We start from the raw sequence: 24879 nt of genomic DNA on the forward strand, positions 1-24879 counted from the left end.
GAACATATTACAGCGAAATGTTCTATTTCCACACTGTCCAGTTCCGTGGCCAATAACAACCTATGGCTGTTGCCTATTGAAATATGGTTAGTGCAGCCAAGGATCTGAATTTTTTACTTTATTAATTTTAATGAACTTAAATAATCTTAATGACTACCATACTTATGGACTGCACAAGCATACTGTTGGATTTTTTTTTACCTTGTGAAAATATTACCTTTGAAAGTCAGAATGGAATATGTTGTATTCGCAACAACACATGCAATGAGTTGTGCCTTCAGGGATTATCTCGGTATTGTAGCCCATAGAAAATAACAGTAGCTAACACATTGGTCAAGGATTGTTATAAGTGGTTTCCACTCATTAGCTCCCTTATCCTCACAACCACCTCAGGAAATAGGCACTATTATTGATCACGGTTTTACAGAGGACGTATAATGGAGTCAGTAGCTCAGGTCACCCAGTAAGTAAAGTGGTAAACTGCGATGCTGTAATGGGACTTAGCTCAGACAATTGACTTAGTTAACCACAGCACTGCATCTCATATAAGCAATCAGACAAATCACAAAAATCCCTATAAATTTCAAGACAGGATAGAACACAATGGATATTGGAGAAAATCCAACTACAAAGATATACTATAATTAAAATCTTAATCATTTCAAATTTTTTAAAAAACTTGTAATAGGCTGAATAGATTTAGTTAATAAATAGAAAAATGAATTTCTTTATTAGCAGTCATTTCCCTAAAGCTTTTGTCTAATGTCCTGTATGTCTAATCTACCCCTACACACACATTGGCAATTCTGGGGATTGAACACAGGACCTTGGCACTGAGCTTCAGCCCCAGCCTTTTAAATTTTTTTTAAATTTTGAGACAGGGCCTTGCTAAGTTTCTAAATTGCCCATACTGGGTTTGCACTCACCATCCTCCTGCTTCAGCCTCCCAGAGTCTGGGATTACAGGAGTGCGTCACACACCTGGCTTCTAAACTTCTTTCTGCCACCACTCTTCTTGTCCCATTACTTGAAGCAGTCCATTGTCATTACTTCTCATCCCAAAGTTTATTTTTCTGTACTCCAGATATCAGCTATCTGGGCATCTCTAAATGCTCTAGATTTCTTTAAATGTCCTCAATAATATTTTAGCATAATCTCATAACCATTGATGCCAGAAGTGTAATTAGCTCCATCAAAGACTTGTTCCTTTTGTTGCTGGTAATTCCTGAGGACTCATTGGATATAATGCCTGTGATGACCTCAGTAAGACAAGTATACTCAAAAAGTCATTTTTAAATTCACTGTTTTGTCCCTTAATTTCCCATGAACATAGATTGTGTTTGCAATATACTTTCACTGGAACTTTGATAGTAACTAGATGTCATTTGACATTTTTCTAAAAAAAAAAAAAGTTGACTGAATATTAATGTGAATGTTCCCGGAATGGAAGGAAGAAGGAAGAAAGGAAAGGAAAGCTAAGGAAAGGAAAGGAAGAAAGGAGAAAGAAGAAAGAAAAAAGGAAAAAGAAAGAAGATGGGCTGGTAGTGTAGCTCAGAGACAGAACACTTACCTCGCATGTACATGGCCCAAGTTGGGTCCCCAGGACCACAGAAAAGAAATTTTTATTTTTTTGTACTGGGGATCGAACTCGGGTCCTTGTGCTTGCACAGCAGGCAGTGAAACCACTGAGCTAAATCCCCAGCCCAGAAAAGAATTTTTAAAAGTTGAATATTTAATGAGGATCCCTTACGAACTCACCTAGTTTTCTAATCTTGGTTCCTAGCTTTTATTAGATAACTATTCTATTTTTTTATACACCCACATAATTCAGTATCAAAAGATGAGGTCATAAGTTCCTTGTACTCCAAGCTACTATCTCCTTATCCTCTTTCAAGACTGACAAGAATGATCAAGGCGATAATTTTGAGATCTCCTGGTCACTCCCCCATATTTATTCTTGATGATTTTATATCTGACTTAAAGGCTTTTTCTTCATCTCAATTCCTGCCATTGTTGTCATTTTTTAAAAACAGGCAAGGGATTGAACCCAGGTCCTTGTACGTGCTAGGCAAGGACTCTACTGCCGAGCTACAACTCCAGTGCTCCCCGTCATCATTCTGATCGCTCAGTTGTTCATCTCATGTGTAATAACCTTTTCTTCCACCCACTTCAGCCAGCCATTCCCATGGTCACATTCTAGATTTTTGTCTTCAGTACCCCAGTACCCTGCTCTCCTACCACAACCTCCAGTTTTCTTGGCTCACCTGTGAAAATACTTCTCTTTGACATCATTGGGATGCCAGTCCATTCAACCACCATGATCAATGTGTCAGAGCCCCTTAAACTTCAGTTCCCATCTCTTCAGCTCAGACTCCATGATTTAACATTATAATCACTCCCTTGAAAATATTTTCAACTCCCATCCCCTTCTGCCTCCTTTGTATTTCTTGGCAAAACCCAAATATTGGGTTATAACCAACCTCCACCACACAGTTGGAGTTCAGTCTGGTGAGATCTTCGGCTTTTTGAAAGAGAAGCCGGAAACCTAGAGTTTCATATGAAATCTCCCTGTCTTGAAGGGAGCAACCCACTGTTCTGGGTATAGAATATGTCCTGAGGCATAGGTAACATACTTTCAGCTTACTACCACTGTTTTAATGGCTTTCCATTGTACTTTAATAATATCAAAAGTTTTAGTCCCAAGTTCAATCTCAGTACCAAAAAAAAAAAAAGTTTCAGGCTCAGCCAGATGAAATGGTACATGCCATTAATCCCAGAAGGATGGAAAGTTAGAGGTCAGCCTGGGTATTTAGCAAGAGTCAAGATCTTTAATAAGAGCTGGAGGGCCAGGGATTTAGCTCAGCGGTTTCACCACCTGCTGCACAAGGGCAAGGACCTGAGTTCGATCCCTAGTACCAAAAAAAAAAGCGCTGAGGACATAGTTCAATGATAGAGAACTCCTGTGTTCAATCCTACATATTATAAAACCAAAACAAATAAACAAAAAATTAATTAGGCTCATACATTTTCCTCCAGGATCTATGACTCCAAACTCATCTTTCTTCTCCCTGCTTCATTCGTTAGGCCTCAAGCACATTGACCTCATGTTCCTCATGCATACCAAGCCCATCCTTCCTTGCCTTAGGACCTTTGTACTTAACTGCTCCTTCTACTTAGAATACTTTGTTCCCCTTATTACTAGTCCAACCACCACCACCATCACCAAACTAGCTCATTGTCTCTCAGGTCTTGGTGTAAACATCATTTTCACAAACACTATAAACACTCTTTCAAGTAGCTTTTTACCTTCCATAAAACCAAATTTAATTTGTAATCCTAGGACTGTGCCACTTTTTTTTTTTTTTTTTTTTTGGTGCTCAGGATCAAACTCGGGTCCTTGCGCTTGCTCAGCAAGCGGCGAAACCACTGAGCTAAATCCTTGGCCCGAAAATACTTTCAATTGTCTTTTGCATAGCTCTATTTTTTTGTGTGTGTGCCATCTTTAATTGTGATGTGTCAACTGGATTAAGAAAGACCTAGCAGATTAGGAAACCACAGTTCTAGGTATGTCTGTGGGGTGTTTCCAGGTTTACCAGCAAACTAAGGGGGAAAGATGACCCTGATTATGAGTGACACAATGTCAATAGGCCTGTAGTCTGGGTGGGATAAAAAAGAGAGGAAATTAATGCAGGTGTTTGAAAAGCTGCCTTCTGCTTAACTGGATGTATCTTTTGAGGGCAGTGAGAGTTAGGGACACTGGGGATTGAACCCAGGGACTTCACACTGAGCTACATCCCCTGCCCTTTATTTTTTTCTTAAATTCTTTTATTGGTACATTTTAAGTATACAACACAATTACATTTCTCATTGGGAATTGTACCTTTACATAATCCATCTTTGTTCTTATTTTCTCCCCATTCCTAGCCCTCCCTTCACCCCCTCCACCCTTCCCTATTTACAAAGACTTTATTTCCATTTTTTCAATTTCTCATCATTTTTCCTTTCCCTTCTGTCCTTTCCCCTGCCCCTCCCACTACCCCTACCGCTTTGGACATTTTCTTCCTATTTTGCATTATCGATTATTCATTCTACTCATTGGTACACTTTAGGTATACAATATAATGACATTCATCATTGGAAATTTGCACCCTTACATAGTCTCTCTTGGTTCACATCTTTCACCCTTGCCCGGCCCTTCCGTCAACCCCTCCATTCCTCCCTATTTACAAAGATTTTGTTCCGATTTTTCTATTTTCTCAAAATTCCATTCCCTTCTTTCCTTTCCCCTATCACTCCCACCTCCTTCCCCTTTGCCCCTTTAAATCCTATTTCACATTACCTATCATACATTTTAGTCCCCATTCACACTTTCAGTTTCTCACACCAGAGAAACTATTCAGTATTTATAGATGTGTGTCCTATTTATTTCACTTAAGAGTGTCGCCTCAATGTGCATCCATTTAGCTATAAATGTCTCCAATTTCTCATTTTTTATGGCTGAGTAGCACTCCATTTTATTAAAAAAAACCACGTTTTCTTTATCCAGTCTCCAGTTGATGGGCATTTGGGCTATTTCCAAGTTTTAGCTATCACAAACTGTACTGCTATGAACATGGGTGCACATATATCACTGTGGTATGATTCTTTTAATTCTTTGGGGAAGATCCCCAGCAGTGGAATAGCAGGGTCAAATGGGACTTCCAGTCTCAGTACTTTGAGGTATCTCCATACTGATTTCCACAGTGGTTGCACGAGTCTACACTCCCACCAGCAGTGGAGTAGGGTTCCTCTTTCCCCACAGCCCCTCCAGCATTTGTTATTGGTTGATTTCATGATAGCAGCCATTCTTTCTGGAGTGAAGTGGAATCTCAGCATTGTTTTCATTTGCATCTCTCGAATGACCAGTGATGTTGAACATATTTTCATGTATTTATTTGCTATTTCTACTTCTTTGTGTGAGAAATGTGTGTTCATTTCAGATGCCCATTTTTGGATTGGGTCTTTAAATTTGGGAGGTATGATCTTTTTAAGTTCTTTATAGATTTGAGATAGTAAACCTTTGTCTGAGGAAGAGCAGGTGAAGATTTTTTCCCACATTGTGGGTTGTCTCTTCACACTGCTGGTGGTTTTTCTTGCTGTGCAGAAGCCTTTTAATAAGAAGAGATCCCATTTGTTGATTGTTTGTGCTAGTTCATGGGCAACTGAGGTTTTGTTCATAAAATCTTTTCCTACACCGATGTCTTCAAGGGTTCTACCTAACCTCTGTTCCAACTGGTTCAGAGTTTCTATTTTAATATTTAGATCTTTAATCCATTTTGATTTTAGTTTAGTGCATGGTGAGAGATATAGGTCTAGTTTGAATCTTTGGCAAGTTGAAGCCCAATTTTTCCAGCACCATTTATTAAAGAAGCTATCTTTCCTCCAGTGAGGGTGTTTGGCTCCTTTGTCGAAGATGAGATGGCTGAGTGTGTCTGGCGTTGTTTCTGCATCTTCTAATCTGTTCCACTGGTCCTCAGGTCTGTTTCTTTGCCAGTGCCATGCTGTTTTTATCACAGTAGCTTTGTAGTAGAGTTGCAGGTTGGGGATTGTGATACCCCCTGCCATGTCTCTGTTACCTAACATTGCTTTTGCTATGCATGTTGGATTTTGTCAAATGCTTTTTCTGCGTCTATGGAGAGTATCATATGGTTTTTGTCCTTGGCTCTATTGATATAGTGTATTACATTGATTGATTTTCGTATGTTGAACCATCCCTGCATCCCTGGGATGAATCCCACTTGATCAGGGTGTATGATCTTCTTGATGATCTTCTGCATTCTGTTTGCCAGTATCTTATTAAGGATTTTTGCATCTATGTTCATTAGTGAGATTGGCCTATAGTTCTCTTTTTCAGTTGGGTCTTTCTCTGCTTTGGGGATCAAGGTGATGCTTGCTTCCAGGAATGAATTTGGGAGTATTGCTTCCCTTTCAACTTCATTGAAGAGTTTAAACAGTAGTGGCAGCAGTTCCTCTCTAAATGTCTTGTAGAATTCAGCAGTGAAGCCATCAGGGCCCGGGATTTTCTTAGGTGATAAGTTTTTAATTATGTTTTCAATTTCATTGGTTGATATTGGGTTGTTCAGAATTTTTAGGTCTTCTTCGTTCAACTTTGGTAGTTCATATGTATCTAGGAATCTGTCCATTTCTTCTGTGTTTTCCATCTTATTGGCATATAGGTTTTGGAAGTAGGTATTGCTGATCCTCTGGATTTCTGTTAGGTCTGTTGTAATTTCACCCTTTTCATTCCTAATTGCATGGATTTGGGCCTTTTCTTTCCTTTTTCTGACAAGGTTGGCTAAAGGTTTGTCAATTTTGTTGATTCTTTCGAAGAACCACCTCTTGGCTTCATTGATTTTTTGTATAGTTCTCATAGTCTCCATTGCATTGATTTCTCCTCTGATCTTTATAATTTCCTCCCTTGGATGAGCTTTGGGGTTGTCCTGCTCTTCTTTTTCTAGAAGCTTGAGGTTCGGCATCAGGTTGTTTAATTGGGATCGTTTTCCTAATATCTGTTTTCCTAATATGTGTATTCACTGCTATGAATTTCCCTCGTAAGACAGCTTTCATTGTGTCCCATAGATTCCAATATGTTGTATTGTCCTTGTCATTTAATTGAAGGAACTGTCTGATTTCTTCTTTAATTTCCTCTGTGACCCATTGGTTATTCAGAAGTGTGTTGTTCAATTTCTACATGTTTATGAAATTTTTTGAGTTTCTTTTGCTATGGATCTCCAATTTCATCCCACTATCATCTGATAATATACAGGGGATAACTTCAATTCCTTTGCACTTACTTAAACATGTTCTATGTGTGAGTATGTGGTCTATTTTTGAGAATGACCCATGTGCAGCTGAGAAGAATGTGTATTCTGATTTTGTGGGGTGGAAGACTCTGTAAACATCTGTTAAGTTCATTTGTTCAAGTGTTTGATTGAGTTCTAGTATTTCATTCCTTAGTTTTAGTCTAGTTGATCTATTTGTGAGAGTGGGGTATTGAGGTCCCCCACTACAATTGTATTAGTGCATATATGACTTTTCATGTCTGTTAGTGTTTGTTTTATATAGTTGGGTGCACTAGTGTTTGGTGCATAGATATTTATGATTGTCATCTCTTCCTCTTGGATTCTTCCCTTTACAAGGATGTAGTGTCCTTCTTCATCTCTCTTAATCAGTGTTGGTTTGAAATCTACTTGATCTGCCAAGAGGATAGCTACTCCTGCTTTTTTGGGGGTTCCTGTCGCATGCAGTATTGTTTTCCACCCTTTAACTTTCAGTCTATGAGTTTCCTTTTAAATTAAGTGTGTTTCTTGTATGCAGCACATTGTTAGATTTTGCTTCTTGACCCATTCTGCCAGTCTGTTTCTTTTGATTGGTGAATTGAGACCATTAACGTTGATGGTTATAACTGAAACGTATTGACTTGTCATTGCCATGACTTTTTCTTTTTGTTGGGTTCTCCCCGTTTACATTTAATTTCTTGTCATGCCAGATGGGTTCATTCTGCTTTGCTTCCTGGGGTTGTGATCCTCGATGTCTGTTCCTAGGATATTGTGTCAAATTCTTTGGAGTGCTGGTTTGGTATTCACAAAGTTCCTAAGGTGCTCTTTGTCATGAAAGTATCTTATTTCTCCATCCATTTTGAAAGATAGTTTTGCAGGGTACATCAATCTGGGTTGGAGGCTGTTTTCTTTTAGGGCTTGGAATACGTCACTCCAAGCTCTTGCCTTGATGGTTTGTGTTGAGAAGTCTGCTGTGATTCTGATGGGCTTTCCTTTGTATGTCATTTGTTTCTCTTTTCTGAATGCTTGTAGAACTTTGTTCTTCTGTTGAGTTTCTGGAATCTTAACAATTATGTGCCTATGTGTAGATTTGTTTTGATCAAGGCTATTTGGAGTCCTATATGCCTGACTTCTCTGTATGTCAATTTCTTTTCCCCTGCTTGGGAAGTTTTCTGCCATTATTTCTGTGAAGAGATTTTTTTATGTCATCTGCACTCTCTCCTGTTTCTTCATTGACTCCAATCAGTCTTATGTTGTTCTCCTTTGCATTATCTAGCAGCTGCTGGATTGATTTCTCATGTTCCCTTATAATTTTGAAGCAATTTTTCTTTTCCTGGTCACTAATTGCAATCTTATCTTCTATATCTGAAATTCTGTCCTCACATTGGCTCATTCTGCTGTGTAGACTTTCAGTGGAGTTTTTCATGTCCTGGAAATCTCTTTGCATCTATTTTATGGATTCCATTTGTTTCCTGTTTTTGTTATTCCATCATGTTCCTCAGCTCCTCTCTAGATTTATTAATCATGTCTTGCACTAGGGGCACAATTTCTCCTGTTATCTGAGAAATTATTTCTGATTTCATTTTTTCCAGATCCCCTTTTGTTGCCAGTTCAGTGGGTCCAGGTGGTTGAGTATCAGAGTGTTCCATCTCATTTCCCTTTGGGGTTGCTGTAGGTGATCTGGAAGTCTGGCTTTGAGACTTATTTATGTGTTTTCTCATTTCAACTGGGGCGGGGGACCTTTAGTGCCTGCACGGATTACCTCCTCTGAGGTGGGTGAGGTGGGACAGGGGCTGGGAGCAGCGGTAGGGATGGTTACCCAAAAGCCCTTTCCTGTGGGCTAGGAGCAGCCGGAGGGATGGTGGCCGGGAAACCCCTTCCTCTGGACCAGGAGCAGTGGGACAGTGGCTCAGAAGCCCCAACCTCTGAGCCGGGAACAGTGGGACTCAGTACCTTGGTCTGGTGATCTGGTGTCCTCTGCGTCTTTGTAGTGTGGAATCAGGTGGCTGCCTGTCTGCAGCGGGCTGATTCGGTGTGTGTTACGTGCAACTGGGGACCTCGGTAGGGTGTGGGCAGACCTCTTTAAGTTCTTTATAGATTCGAGATAGTAGACCTTTGTCTGAGGAAAAGCAGGTGAAGATTTTTTCCCACATTGTGGGTTGTCTCTTCACACTGCTGGTGGTTTCTCTTGCTGTGCAGAAGCTTTTTAATAAGAATAGATCGCACTTGTTGATTGTTTGTGCTAATTCACAGGCAACTGAGGTTTTGTTCATAAAATCTTTTCGTACACCAATGTCTGCAAGAGTTCTACCTAACCTCTGTTCCAACTCATTCAGAGTTTCTATTTTAATATTTAGATCTTTAATCCGTTTTGATTTTAGTTTAGTGCATGGTGAGAGATATAGGTCTGGTTTTAATCTTTGGCAAGTTGAAACCCAATTTTTCCAGCACCATTTATTAAAGAAGCTATCTTTTCTCCAGTGAGCGTGTTTGGCACCTTTATCTAAGATAAGATGGCTGAGTGTGTCTGGCATTGTTTCTGCATCTTCTAATCTCTTCCAGTGGTCCTCAGGTCTGTTTCTTTGCCAGTACTATGCTGTTTTTATCACAGTAGCTTTGTAGTAGAGTTGCAGGTTGGGGATTGTGATACCCCCTGCCATGTCTCTGTTACCTAGAATTGCTTTTGCTATTCTGGATCTCTTCTTGTTCCAAATGAATTTGTGGATTGTTTTCTCAAGATCTGTGAAGTATGCTGCTGTGATCTCAATTGGAATTGCATTGAATCTATATAGCAGTTTTGGAAGTATGGCCATTTTCACTATATTGATCCTTCCTACCCAGGAGCAGGGGATATCTGTCCATTTTCTGATATCATCTTCAGTCTCTCTTTTCAGTGTGCTATAGTTTTTGGAGAAGATGTCTTTGATTTCTTTCATTAGGTTGATTCCTAGGTGTTTCAGTTTTTTGGATGCTATACTGAAAGGCATTGTTTGCCCTATTTCTCTCTCAGTGAGTCTGTCATTTGTGCAGAGGAAAGCTATTGATTTTTGTGTGTTGACCTTGTAACCAGCTACTTGACTGAATTTGGTTATTAAGTCTAGAAGACTTTTGGTGGTGCTCTTGGGGTCTTCTGCATAGAGTATCATGTCATCTGCAAATAATGACAATTTGACTTTTTCATTTCTTATCTTTATTCCTTTTATTTCTTTCTCTTGTCTAATTGCCATGGTAGTGTTTCCAAAACTATATTGAACAATAGTGGTGATAGTGGACATCCTTGTCTTGTTCCTGATTTTAGTGTGAAGAATTTCAGTTTTTGACCATTTAGTATGATATTGGCTGTTGGTTTTTCATAGATGGCTTCTATCAGTTTGAGGTAGAGACCATCTATTCCAACTTTTTGTAGGGATTTTATCATAAATGCATGTTGAATTTTGTCAAATACTTTTTCTGCATCTATGGAGATAATCATATGGTTTTTGCCCTTGGCCCTATTGATATAGTGTATTACATTGATTGATTTGTGTATGTTGAACCATCCCTGCATCCCTGGGATGAATCCCACTTGATCAGGGTATGTGATCTTCTTGATGATCTTCTGCATTCTATTTGCCAGTATCTTATTAAGGATTTTTGCATCTATGTTCATTAGTGAAATTGGCCTGTAGTTCTCCTTTTTGGTTGGATCTTTCTCTGCTTTGGGGATCAAGGTGATGCTTGCTTCCAGGAATGAATTTGGGAGTATTGCTTCCCTTTCAATTTCGTTGAAGAGTTTAAACAGTAGTGGCAGCAGTTCCTCTCTAAATGTCTTGTAGAATTCAGCAGTGAAGCCATCAGGGCCTGGGCTTTTCTTAGTTGATAAATTTTTAATTATGTTTTCAATTTCGTTGGTTGATATTGGATTGTTTAGAATTTTTAGGTCTTCTTCGTTCAGCTTTGGTAGTTCATATGTATCTAGGAATCTGCCCATTTCTTCTGTGTTGTCCATCTTATTGGCATATAGGTTCTGGAAGTAGGTATTGATGATCCTCTGGATTTCTGCTGGGTCTGTTGTAATTTCACCCTTTTCATTCCTAATTGCATGGATTTGGGCCTTTTCTTTCCTTTTTCTGATAAGAGTGGCTAAGGGTTTGTCAATTTTGTTGATTCTTTTGAAGAACCACCTCTTGGCTTCATTGATTTTTTTTTGTATAGTTCTCTTAGTCTCCATTGCATTGATTTCTCCTCAAATCTGTATAATTTCCTCCCTTGTATGAGCTTTGGGGTTGTCCTGCTCTTCTTTTTCTAGAAGCTTGAGGTTCAGCATCAGGTTGTTTAATTGGGTTCGTTCTGTTTTCCTAATATGCATATTCACTACTATGAATTCCCCTCATAAGACTGCTTTCATTGTGTCCCATAGATTCCAATATGTTGTATTGTCCTTGTCATTTAATTGAAGGAACTGTCTGATTTCTTCATTAATTTCTTCTGTGACCCATTGGTTATTCAGAAGTGTGATGTTCAATTTCCACGTGTTTATGAAATTTTTCAAGTTTCTTTTGCTATGGATCTCCAATTTCATCCCACTATCGTCTGATAATATACAGGGGATAACTTCAATTCCTTTGCACTTACTTAAACATGTTCTATGTGTGAGTATGTGGTCTATTTTTGAGAATGACCCATGTGCAGCTGAGAAGAATGTGTATTCTGATTTTGTGGGGTGGAAGACTCTATAAACATCTGTTAAGCTCATTTGTTCAAGAGTTCGATTGATTTCTAGTATTTCATTACTTATTTTTTGTCTAGTTGATCTATCTATTTGTGAGAATGGGGCATTGAGGTCCCCCACTACAATTGTATTAGTGCATATATGACTTTTCATGTCTGTTAGTGTTTGTTTTATATAGTTGGGTGCACTAGTGTTTGGTGCATAGATATTTATGATTGTCATCTCTTCCTCTTGGATTCTTCCCTTTACAAGGATGTAGTGTCCTTCTTCATCTATCTTAATCAGTGTTGGTTTGAAATCTACTTGATCTGCAAAGACGATAGCTACTCCTGCTTTTTGGGGGGGTTCCCGTCACATAGAGTATTGTTTTCCACCCTTTAACTTTCAGTCTATGAGTTTCCTTTTGAATTATGTGTGTTTCTTGTATGCAGCATATTGTTGGATTATGCTTCTTGACCCATTCTGCCAGTCTATTTCTTTTGATTGGTGAATTGAGTCCATTAATGTTATGGTTATAACTGAAATGTATTGACTTATCATTGCCATGACTTTTTATTTTTTTTAGGTTCTCCCCCTTTACATTTAATTTCTTGTCATGCCAGATGGGTTCATTCTGCTTTGCTTCCTGGGGTTGTGATCCTCAATGTCTGTTCCTAGGATATTGTGTAAAATTCTTTGGAGTGCTGGTTTGGTATTCATGAAGTTCCTAAGGTGCTCTTTGTCATGACAGTATCTTATTTCTCCATCCATTTTGAAAGATAGTTTTGCAGGGTACATCAATCTGGGTTGGAGGCTGTTTTCTTTTAGGGCTTGGAATACGTCACTCCAAGCTTTTCTTGCCTTGATGGTTTGTGTTGAGAAGTCTGCTGTGATTCTGATGGGCTTTCCTTTGTATGTGATTTGTTTCTTTTCTCTCACTGCTTGTAGAACTTTGTTCTTCTGTTGAGTTTCTGGAATCTTAACAATTATGTGCCTATGTGTAGATTTTTTTTGTTCAAGGCTATTTGGAGTCCTATATGCCTGACTTATCTGTATGTCAAGTTCTTTTCCCCTGCTTGGGAAGTTTTCTGCCATTACTTCTGCGAAGAGTTTTTTTATGTCATCTGCATTCTCTCTTGTTTCTTTATTGACTCCGATCAGTCTTATGTTATTGTTCTTTGCATCATCTAGCAGATGCTGGATTGATTTCTCGTGGTCCCTTATAATTTTGAAACAATTTTTTTTCCTAGTCATTAATTGTAATCTTATCTTCTATATCTGAAATTCTGTCCTCACATTGGCTCATTCTGCTGTGTAGACTCTCAATGGAGTTTTTCATGTCCTGGAAATCTATTTGCATCTGTTTTATGGATTCCATTTGTTTCCTGTTTTTGTTATTCCATCATGTTCCTCAACTCCTCTCTAGATTTATTAATCATGTCTTGCACTAGGAGCACAATTTCTCCTGTTATCTGAGAAATTATTTCTGATTTCATTTTTTCCAGATCCCCTTTTGTTTCCAGTTCAGTGGGTCCAGGTGGTTGAGTATCATAGTGTTCCATCTTATTTCCCTTTGGATTTGCTGTAGGTGATCTGGAAGTCTGGTTTTGAGACTTATTTATGTGTTTTCTCATTTTGACGGGGGGCGGGGCGTGCTATTGGCGCCTGTGCGGCTCACCTCCTCTGAGCTAGGAGAGGTGGGCCAGGGGCTGGGAGCGGCAGTAGGGATGGTGGCCCCAAAGCCCCTTCCTCTGGGCCAGGAGCGGCGGGAAAGTTGGCCTACCCGGAAACCCCTTTCTCTGGACCAGGAGCAGTGGGACGGCAGCTCAGAAGCCCCTACCTCTGGGCAGGAATTCTTTAAATGCTAGGAACTTGATTAGCTCCAGTACAGTGGTCTGGTTGTCTGGTGTCCTCTGCGTCTTTGTAGTGTGGAACCAGTTGGCTGTACAGAGATGATGCCAAAGGAGCGGGGGAGGGGGTCCAGTGGATTGCTCCCCCCCCTTTTTTTTTTAAGGCAGGATCTCACTAAGTTGCCCAGGCTGGGCTCATTCTTGAAATCTTCCTGCCTCAGTCTTCCAGAGTTGTGGGATTACAGCTGAGTGCCACCACATCCAGTTGCAGGTATTTCGGTATTGCGTCTGTGAATAGCAGGCTCCAGTTTCTTCAGACTTTCAACACTCATATCAGCAACTCCAGGGAGGTCCTAGGCCTTCAGAATCAGACTGGTGCTGTATCCTTGATCTGTTGTTCTGCAGCTTCCAGCTTCTTGGACAGAGCATTGTGGTCTTTCTGTCTCAGAGCTTATAAACCTACCTAATTATAAATCTCCTCGCGATACACACTGATAGACCTTTTTATTTTCCCTCTCCACTAGTCCGTAGGAAAGGAACTATGTCAGTGTACCATGTCTCCATGTCTATGACTGAATAGCCAGTGCTGAACTATAGTTCCTGATACAGAAGAAAATCTTGTTAAGCATTAGCCAAATGACAAAAATACTCTTCCATTCTCTCCATTGCAAAATCTCTACCTATCCTCCCTCCTCTTCTAAAGCAAGCCCATCTCTGTTTTCATCTGATTTTCTTCCATTTTCTTCCCAACAAATTCAGTCCTGCAGCCATTGGGGAGAGCAGAAGTAGTTACACGAATCCATATGAAGATTTAGAGTACAATAAAGATAACTAAGTAGATAAATATAAAATACAAGATAAATATGTTTTTGTTTGTAATTCTTTCCTTCTATCTCCAGCAACTCTTTTGTTGCCTTTCCATATGTTTCTTATTCTTCCTTCACTACTGCTAACATATACAGTACATGGTATCTCTCTCTTCGACATAACGTCCTAAAAACTGTGGTTGGTCTAGTCATCATCATCCCAGGCCAACTAGGGGGCTGCTTTCTGTCAGGAGCTCACCTCTCTGGCACAGTCAGCTGGGCACATTATGACAAGGTTATATGGCCAAGAACATGGCAACTTAATTTAAGGGGGGAAAGTTAGAGTTGTTTTGTTCAGCCTGGGAATCTGAGCATGGCAATTGCCTTAGAAGGGGGCATGACACCCACATAGAAGATAAAGCTTCTTCTCTGAGGGCATACTCCTGAGCAAAACAAATCTTTGTCTCCTCAATTCTCTCATTGCCTTTTCTTTGCTTAGTAATAATGACTCTCAAAAGGAGACAGATATATAAAGGAATTTCTGTTCTTTCTATAGTGTACACTTTGCAGAAAAGATAGTAAGTTTGTTGAATAAAAGTAAGATACAAAGACTATAAGAAATTCACCAATATAACAAAGATAATGTAGAAATATATTCCTGTACTGTGGCTAGATATCATCAATTTCAGAATGAAATATTCTTACAGGATTATACTATTTATAGTCCATGACTTTGCCATTCTACTTTATTAAGTAACAAGCCTAATTTGGAAAACTCTGAAATGTTTCCTTCTTGAGGTTATCTCAACATAACATTTATTAAATTTACATGCACAACTTACTTTCACTTCAGGACAATAATCTGACATTTAAGTCTCAGTAAGGAATTTCTAACAGATCATTACAAATTGTATGGGCAATATCTTTCAGATAGATAATGGCTTATTTTAGCCTTTATAGTAGGCACATTTATTTTAGTGAATTCTTATTGGCTAAGAATTTTTGTTTCAAATAAGAGAAGTGGTACTACCAGTATTGATGTGTAGAATAGGAATAATGACCTCACAAAATTATCATACTAGGAACGTTAGCAAACAGGGACTCAGACCCAAGGAAATGGCCACAATGAAGCTCTAAGCATAACATCACCAGGGATATATGGCCTTATGCTAATGCTTTCCTACCAACATGACCTTACTTTTCTCTTCTTGTTTAGATTTTGCTTCTTCCTTTCCTTCCCACTACAAAATTAGCTCCCTTTCCTTCTGCTCTACTACTAGGATGTCCATATAATTTAAGATCAAAACTAGGACTTTTTTGAATATGAAAAGAGATAACTTCACTGAGAAACTGGATGTGGTGGCATACACTTGTAATCCTAGCAATCTAGGAAGCAGAGGCAGGAGGATCTCAAATTTGAGCCCAGCGTGAGCAACTTAGTGACTTACAGAGACCCTGTTTCAAAATAGAAAATATAAAAAGGACTGAGGACGTAGCTCAGTGTGAAGGCCCTGGGTTCAAGCCCTAGTACTACAGAAACAATAAGAATAATAATAATAATTATGAACTTAAACTGTTTCAGACAATAAGGAAACATAGCCACTCTATCATCTATCTCATAGGTTATGTCTATCACAGTTTCTGCTTCCTTGGAGCCTTAGTGCACCCAGTGTGGCAAAAGCCTCAGGAGCCAATGCCATAAATGAAGTCAGTTTCTGGTAATCTGAGTGGAGAAATATTGAACCTGCAAAGGGAAAAAAATATTCACACATAAAATTAGAGGATCCAGCTTTCACATACCAACAGAGACTGAGAAAACACTTTTGGAAGTGAATCTTAGAGGTACTGGACTAAGGAAGCAGAATAGAAGGCTAAATGATATGCTAAGAGGACACTGCTAGAGCCATTCCTCCTACTGGAGAGGAATGGTTCTGAATGGCAATGACACAATGGTAGCCAATAATAATTGAGGTAAAAATACTAGTACTAGGCTGGGGATGTAGCTCAGTGGGCCTCACCTGCCTGGCAAGTGCAAGGTCCTGAGTTTGATCCTCAGTACTAGAAAAAAAAAAAAAGAAAGAAAGAAAAAAGGAAAGAAAATACTAGAACTGCTTTGTCAGAGTACTAAGAATTAGATCAAAAGAGAGGTTGGAACATTAGAATGGAGTTACTACATAAAACCAGATAATAATAAAAAAAAACCCACATAATTCACCATCTAAATATGTTTGTGGAAAAAACCCATAGGATATTCCCATCAAAAAAGTAATAGAAATGTGGTATGAATGGAGGAATAGACATAGATCAAAGGACAAATAGAGAATCCAGAAATAGACCACACAAAAAGGTCACACAAATATGACCAATGGATTTTTTTGTGGGGGGGGGGCACCGGGGATCAAACTTGGGACCTTGCATTTGCGAGGCAGGCTCCAGAACCACTGAGCTAAATCCACAGCCTACCAATGGATTTTTTAATAAAGTTACCAAGACATTCAGTGGAAGAAAGATAGCCTTTTTAAACTAATGGTTCTAGAGCAACTAGATATCTCTAGGCAAAAAGAAATTTAAAAAATAAATTAGCTTTCAAACTTAATCTCATACCTTATTTTAAAAAACTAACTCAAAATGGATTGTAGACTTAAATGTAAAACATAAAATAATAAAGGACTAAGCATGAGTGTTTAGACTTAACACTGCAAATGTGATCCATGAAGGAAAACTTCAGTGAGGCATGGTGGTATACACCTGTAACCTCAGCATTTTGGGAGATAGGAGGTTCCCAAGTTCAAGTCACACCTAGGTAACATAGTGAGATCCTGTCTTAAAAAAGGGCATGGAGGCCCGGAGATTTAGCTTAGTGGTTCTGCCGCCTGCTTTGCAAGCGGAAGGACCCAAGTTCGATACCCGGTACCAAAAAAAAAAGGGGGGGGGCATGGATATAGAGCAATAGTAGCATGCTCATGGTGCCTGTACCATTACCATACCATAACATATACACACACACACACACACACACACACACACACACACACGTAGGAAATTTATAATTAGACTTCACTAAAATTAAAACTTTAGCCCTCACAAGAGGCATGGTTAAAACAGGGGCTCAATGCCTGATTCTTGGCCCCTATCGAGGCCCATGTCTGTTTCTTTCTGTCCCTGAGCCTTGTGGATCCTAACTCAGTCAGTCCCCTCAGAGTGATTCTCTGGCCTGCGATTCTTTAGTGACAGCAGATCCCAAAGCCAGTTAAGTTAAACTCTACCCCAGCTGCAAGGCTGGGTTCATTCTGCCCCTAGGGAGTTAGTGCAGGTGCGTACTAAGAGGTGACTGCTATGCTGGACATCCAGCCTACCATTGGTGCTATACTGGGCTTGAAAATGCCAGGTTTGTGGGGCCTGGGCTATAACCATTGTCAGGATTGGGAAGTGGCTCTACTTCTTTTTCTCCACACCTCTGATACTAGAATTCATCGGGCAAGCTTCTCCTTCAAGTTGCCTTTCCACATTGGGGTTTTTAACCCCTCCATCCCCATCTGTGAGTACCTCTGGGTGCTGGCGAGCATCTTCTGAACATCTCGTGAGGACTGCTACCTCTAGCCTGCCATGAACAGAACCCAGTTGCACAAGAAATAATACAAAGAATCAACAAATGGGATTATATCACATTTAAAAGTTTTTGCACACCAAAGGAAACAATCAACAGAGTGAAGAGACAACCTACAGGATGGCAAAATTTTTTCCTGGCTACTCCTTGGACAGAGGGCTCATATCTAAACTTTATTAAAAGCTTAGACATGCAAAAATAAAAGACTGTATCAAAAAGGGGTAATTGAAATGAATAAACACTTCTCAAAAGAAGAAGTACAAATGACCAAAAAGTTTATGAAAAAATGTTTGGCATTTTGGGGCATTTGAGAAATGCAAATTAAAACTATGCTGATATTCCGTATTACCCCAGTAAGAATGGCTGTCATCAAGGACTCAGCAACATGCTAGCGAGATTGTAGGGGAAAAGGAACCCTTCTACACTGTTGGTAGGAATGTAAACTAGGATAACCACTGTGGAAACCAGTTTGGAGATTCCTGAAAAAATTAAAAATTAAAATTTCATTTGACTCAGCCATAGTTCTTCTTGGTATCTTCCTGAAAGAGTTAAAGATATCATATTACAGTGTTACATGCATACCCATATTTATAGGAGCACAATTCAAAATAGCTAAATTATGGAAGCAGCCTATGTGCTTGTTGACAGATGAATGGATAAAGAAAATCTGGTATATATACACAATGGAGTACTACTCAACCATAAAGAAGGATAAACTTGAGCCATTTTTAGGAAAATAGATACATCTTGAGATCATAATACTAAGTGAAATAAACTAGACACCAAAATTTTACCATGGTATCTCTTATATGAGAAACCCAAAGTGTAAAAAATTTAAAGAGAAAAAAGAGAGATGGTAGGAAATGGAAGTAGACTTTGTGAAGATGGAAAGGGGATTTAGGAAAGGAGAAGGGGGGGCAGTGGAGAAGAGGAAATAAAAATGATAAAGATGTGATATATACATATATGTATCAATTCCCCAAGATGAATGTAATTATCGTATATTACAAATATATACCAATAATAAAAAAGAAAAGCTAGGAGTAGCGGCAAGGGTGCTGGCGGAGACGGGTGGGTCGGGACAGGTCTTGCACTTCTGCCTGTAGCGACCAGGACTTGCTTTCTGCCTGCTTAGAACTGACTTGCCCATGCCGGAGTTATCCAAGAAAGAGAAAATCTGTTCCGGGTTGCGTTTCAAACCAAGATTCTGGATTCTCCTGGTCACGATAAGGAGCTCTGAATGCTTAGTAGTGAAAATGGCATAATCTACATTCACAGCTCATAACTTGAAGGCGTGACAAGGAACACACGTGGACTTGTGGCACGTGGAAATGTGTACACAGAAAAAGGAAATCTATAATTCTTCAGAAGTAGGAAGGCCTTCTTCACCAAAATGAATACGTTGTGCTCAGTTATCAAGTTTGAAAATCTCCAAGAATTAAAGTGACTGTGTCACTGGGGTCCCATCATAGCCCTTGGTGTTATAGCAATATGTTCTATGATGGCCATGATTGACTCTGTGCTGTGGTACTGGCCTTTACATATAACTGGAGGAAGCGTGAACTTCATCATGTTGATAAACTGGACTGTTATGATTCTTTATAATTACTTCAATGCCATGTTTGTTGGTCCTGGCCTTGTCCCTCTGGGGTGGAAACTGGAAAATTCTCAGGATAGCATGTATCTCCAGTATTGTAAAGTCTGCCAAGCATACAAGACACCGCATTCCCATCACTGCAGAAAGTGTAACAGATGTGTGATGAAGATGGACCAGATGTTGTCCTTAGATCAACAACTGTTGTGGTTACCAAACTCATGCTTCGTTCACACTGTTTCTCCTTTTAGCACCACTGGGTTGTATCCATGCTGCTTTCATTTTTGTTATGACTATGTACACACAGCTTCATAATCAGCTCTCCTTTGGGTGGAACACAGTGAAGATTGATATGAGCGCAGCCCGGAGAGATCCTCTTCCAATTGTTCCCTTTGGATCAGCTGCATTTGCTGCCACATTGTTTGCCTTAGGATTAGCTTTAAGAACAACTATAGCTGTTGGGATGTTGTTTTTTATCCAAATGAAAATAATTCTCAGAAATAAAACTTCTATTGAATCCTGGATTGAAGAGAAGGCTAAAGATCGAATTCAGTATTACCAACTTGATGAAGTCTTTGTTTTTCCTTATGATATGGAAAGTAGATGGAAGAACTTCAAACAAGTATTTACATGGTCAGGGGTTCCTGAAGGTGATGGATTGGAGTGGTCAATAAGAGAAGGCTGTCACCAGTACAGCTTAACAATAGAACAGTTGAAACAAAAAGCAGATAAAAGAGTCTGAAGTGTTTGCTATAAAGCAATAGAAGATTACAATGGTGCCTGCTGTCCTTTGAATAGAGGGATCAAAACCTTTTTCACAAGCCCCTGCACTGAAGAACCTCAAATACAGATATGAAAAGGGGAGTTCATTTTAGCCACAAGAGAGTTACAATACTGGTTATATGGAGACAAAATTCTTGATGATTCCTTTATAGAAGGTGTGTCAAGAATAAGAGGATGGTTCCCTAGAAACTGGAAAAATGTCCCTGTGATATTGAAACAGATCCAACGCCAGAGGGCGAGAAGAAAAACAGATAGCCACTGTTCAAGTGAAATTATTCTTTAATTCTGCTTCATTACTTGAAAATTGTACATATTACTAATGAATTATGCAACAAGCCTACTCTGGTTAAGATGTTCTTTTCCTCAAAGGTGTCCAAGTGCCATGATTTAAATATTTTTATTACCATTTCGGAATGGAGAAGCCATTCTGTGTATGCCCTTGAATTCCTGCCCCTTTTTATCCCTCTTCTTCCCCTCAAAAGGAAAAATATTTCACCTAAATAGCTAATTGCATTTCCTCTAGGTTTTTCTTCATGCACTGCGCACTATGGACTTCACCTGCAGATATAGTTCCCCCTTTGCCAGGAGCATCTGCATGTGATACTTTTTGTTTCCTTCTCAGTTGATACTTCTTAAATATTCTAGATAATGTAAGAACTTGTCAGATTCAATATAAGCTTACATTTTGGTACTTTTAATAATGCAGATTTTGTCAAATCAAATAAAGATCAATGGATGTTCTGTAAAAAAAGAAAAGCTATACAGTGGGAGAAATACTGGCAAATCACATTTCAGACAAAAGATTCATATCTAGAATACAGAAAGTACTCTCAAAATCCCTTAGTAAAAACAAAAACAAAAACAAAAAACCCAAAAACCAAAAGTCCAATTAGAATGAGAACAAAAGACATGGTCAGTTCACTGAAGAGGATATACATACAGCAAATAAATATATGAAAACATGTTCAACATCATTAGCCATTAGAGAAACACAAAGTAAAACTACATCATTATGGCCCAATATCCATAGATTATAATAGGGTTAATTCTTGCCATTGAACAAATATATAATGTCATGTATCTACCATCATAGTACCATGCATAAGAGTTTCACTGCCCTAAAAATCCTCTGTGCTGTAGTTTTTCCTTCTTCCCATTAATCCCTTGCAAAATAACAGATCTTTTTTGTTGTCTCCTTTCTTTTACCTTTTCCAGATCACCATCTAGCTGGAATCGTATAATATTCATCTTTTTTACATTGGGTGCTTTCCCTTAGGAATCTGCATTTAAGGTTCCATGTGGTGTTTGTTTGTTTGTTTGTTTGTGGTTCCAGGGATCATACTCAGGACCTTGTGGTTGCAAGGCAGGTACAGTGCCCCTGAGCTAAATTCCTGGCCCAAGGTTCATGTGGTTTGATAACTCACTTATTTTTAATGTCTAATAATTTCCCCTGGTATGAATGTATCACAGTTTTTTTATGCTTTCACCTACTAAAGGACATCTAGGTTGCTTCCAAGTTAACATTTATGAAAAAAGCTGCTTGTATTAGTCACCTTCCCATCAGTGGGACAAATTGCCTGACATATATGAGATGTGATTGAAAACTACAGCAAATGTTAAAGTTCAAAAATGTATTACAGTAGAGACACATTGCTATTAATTCTCCTTGTAATACCCCTTCTTGCTTCAAACTCACCCCATAGTTCTTGCCACTTTCTGAAGCAGTTCTGAAAGTCCTCTTTTGGTGGCTTTACTGATCAAAATCTCAGTGAATGCTATAGCTGAGTGCCATCCACCAGAAAAGCAGGTTCCTAAAAACATTACAGTGTGTCCTCATCATTTTTTTCACCAGATTTAGCATCATGTGACTTCTGGCTCTTCCCCAAAGTCAAAATAACTATAAAAGACAAATGTTCTGAAATTATCAAAGATAGCACAGTAGCCACAATAGTGACAATCAAAAAAAGAATTTCCAAGGTAGGTGTGTTGCACACCTGTAATCCTAGCACTGGGGAGCCTGAGGCAGGAGGATCACTGCAAGTTCCAGCCCAGCCTGAACTACGTAGTGAGATCCTATCTCAAAAAACAAATAAAAAAGAACTTCCAGAGTTACTTCAAAAAGTAGCACAAACAATGAAATAAGTGTGTTTGGAGCAAGGGGTATAATGAAAATGTGGTTTTTTACTGTAATACATTTTTAAAATATTTAACATTTATCATATTTTTTCAATCATACCTCATACACCTTAAAGGAGGATTTATTTGGGCTCATGGATTCAGAGGGTTCAGTCCATGTTTAACTGGCTCCTAGGCAGAAATAGCATGGCAGAAAGGCATGGTAGAGGAAAGTTGCTCAACCCATGGCAGCCAGGAAGCAGAGATCAGGGAATGAGCCAGAGAGAGAGGATGGGGCCAGGAACAGAAACTCACCCTTCCAGATCACACGCCCAGTGCCTTACCTCTAACCAAGCCCCACCCCCTAATGGCCCATTCAGAGGCCCCATTCAGTCACCCAGAAGTCCCACTTCCAAAGACATGAGATTTTGGGAGGCATGTTTCAGATCTAAGCCATAATACTGCTATATGCAAGGTTTTATGTGAACATAAATATTCGACTCATTTGGATAACCACCAAGGAGTGCTAGCTTAGGTATTTGGCAGGGGGCAGGTATCTGCTTTTTACAATGTGAAGATACACCATTCACCTCTTACTCAGGAGAATATATAATGAAAAGGCCCTCACCAGACACCACATGCTAGCACCTTGATATTGGGCTTCCAGAACTGTGGGAAACAAATTGCTGTTGTTTATAAATTACACAGTCTGTAGTATTTTGTTAAGGCAGCATAAACTAAGACATTATCAAGCATTTATTTCATAGATTGTGTCTTTTATGCTGCATCTAACCCAAGGACATCTAGATTTTTTTTCCTATGTTCTAGAAGTCTTAAAGGTTTGCATTTCACATTTGGTCCTATGATCCATTTCGAGTCAATTTTTGTGAGGGATATGAGTACTGTATCTACAATCATTTTTTTTGCATGTTGCATGTGCAGTTGTTCCAGCAACATTGTTGGAAAGTTTATTTTTTCCTCTATTTCTCTATTTTATTGTCTTTCCTTCTTTGCCAAAGAGCAACTAACTGCATTTGTGCAGTTCTTTTTCTAGGTTCTTTATGCTGTTCCATTATTCCACTTGTCTATTCTCTTGTCAGTACAATCTTGTATTGATTACTTAGTTTTATGGTTCAACTTGAAGTTAGGCAAATGTCAGTTCTCTGGATTTGTTCTATTTCAATGTTCTGCAGGCTATTCAGCGTCCTTTCCTCTCCATGTATCTTTTAGGGTTAGTTTCTTGATATACACAGAACAAGTTCTTGGGATTTTAATTGAGATTGCATTGGATCTATAGATCAGGTTCAGAATAACTGACATTTTGACAATATTGGGTTTTCCCATCCATGAATATGAAATATTTTTCCATGTAGTCTTAAATTTATTTTTATCCCAGTTTTGTGGTTTTCCTCATATAGAATTTGTAAATATTTTGCTAGATTTATACCATTTTTAGTTTTTTTCAGGTTAATAATATAAATGGTATTGAGTTTTTAATTTCATATTCTACTCATTTATTGCTGGTATATGGAAAAATGATTAATTATATGTTAATCTTGTATCCTTCAATCTCACCATAATTGCTTATGAGTTCTAGGAATTATATTGTTGATTCTTTTGGACCTCACACATTTTAAAATTGTGATATTTCCAGTGAAGTAGTGAATGAATTAATTAAGAAATTAATTTAAGAAATTAATTAATTGAAAGGGAAACAGTACTCCCTAATTCATTCCTGGAAGCAAGCATCACCTTGATCCCCAAAGCAGAGAAAGACCCAACCGAAAAGGAGAACTATAGGCCAATCTCACTAATGAACATAGATGCAAAAATCCTTAATAAGATACTGGCAAATAGAATGCAGAAGATCATCAAGAAGATCATACACCCTGATCAAGTGGGATTCATCCCAGGGATGCAGGGATGGTTCAACATACGCAAATTAATCAATGTAATACACTATATCAATAGAGCCAAGGACAAAAGCCATATAATTATCTCCATAGACACAGAAGAAGCATTTGACAAAATCCAACATGCATTTATGATAAATACCCTACAAAAAATTGGAAGAGATGGTCTCTGTCTCAATCTGATAGAAGCCATCTATGAAAAGTCAACAGCCAGTATCATACTAAATGGTCAAAAACTGAAATCCTTCACACTAAAATCAGGAACAAGACAAGGATGTCCACTATCACCACTCCTGTTCAATATAGTTTTGGAAACATTAGCCATGGCAATTAGACAAGAGAAAGAAAGAAATGGAATAAAGATAGGAAATGAAGAAGTCAAATTGTCATTATTTGCAGATGACATGATACTCTATACAGAAGACCCCAGGAATGCCACCAAAAGTCTTCTAAACTTAATAACCAAATTCAGTAGAGTAGCTGGATACAAGGTCAACACACAAAAATCAATAGCTTTCCTCTACACGAATGACAGACTCACTGAGAGAGAAATAGGACAAACAATTCTTTTCACAGTAGCATCCAAGAAACTGAAATACCTAGGAATCAACCTAATGAAAGAAATCAAAGACCTCTTCTCTGAAAAGTATAGCACTCTGAAAAGAGAGATTGAAGATGATATCAGAAAATGGAAAGACATCCCC

At 38.7% G+C, this 24879-nt stretch overlaps 1 pseudogene across 1 annotated transcript; it reads left to right on the forward strand.

Moving 5' to 3' along the window:
- The first annotated feature begins 16683 nt into the window (after nt 1–16683).
- Nucleotides 16684–23590, forward strand: LOC147825296 (palmitoyltransferase ZDHHC6 pseudogene; annotated as a pseudogene). Its single transcript, XR_015440892.1, has one exon. The product of XR_015440892.1 is annotated as a palmitoyltransferase ZDHHC6 pseudogene (transcript).
- Nucleotides 23591–24879: the final 1289 nt, after the last annotated feature.

The sequence above is a fragment of the Heterocephalus glaber genome, unplaced genomic scaffold, assembly GCF_053883595.1.
Source record: "Heterocephalus glaber isolate CG9 unplaced genomic scaffold, H.glaber_assembly_v1.0 deba00001504, whole genome shotgun sequence".
In the NCBI taxonomy this organism is placed as follows: Eukaryota; Metazoa; Chordata; class Mammalia; order Rodentia; family Bathyergidae; genus Heterocephalus; species Heterocephalus glaber.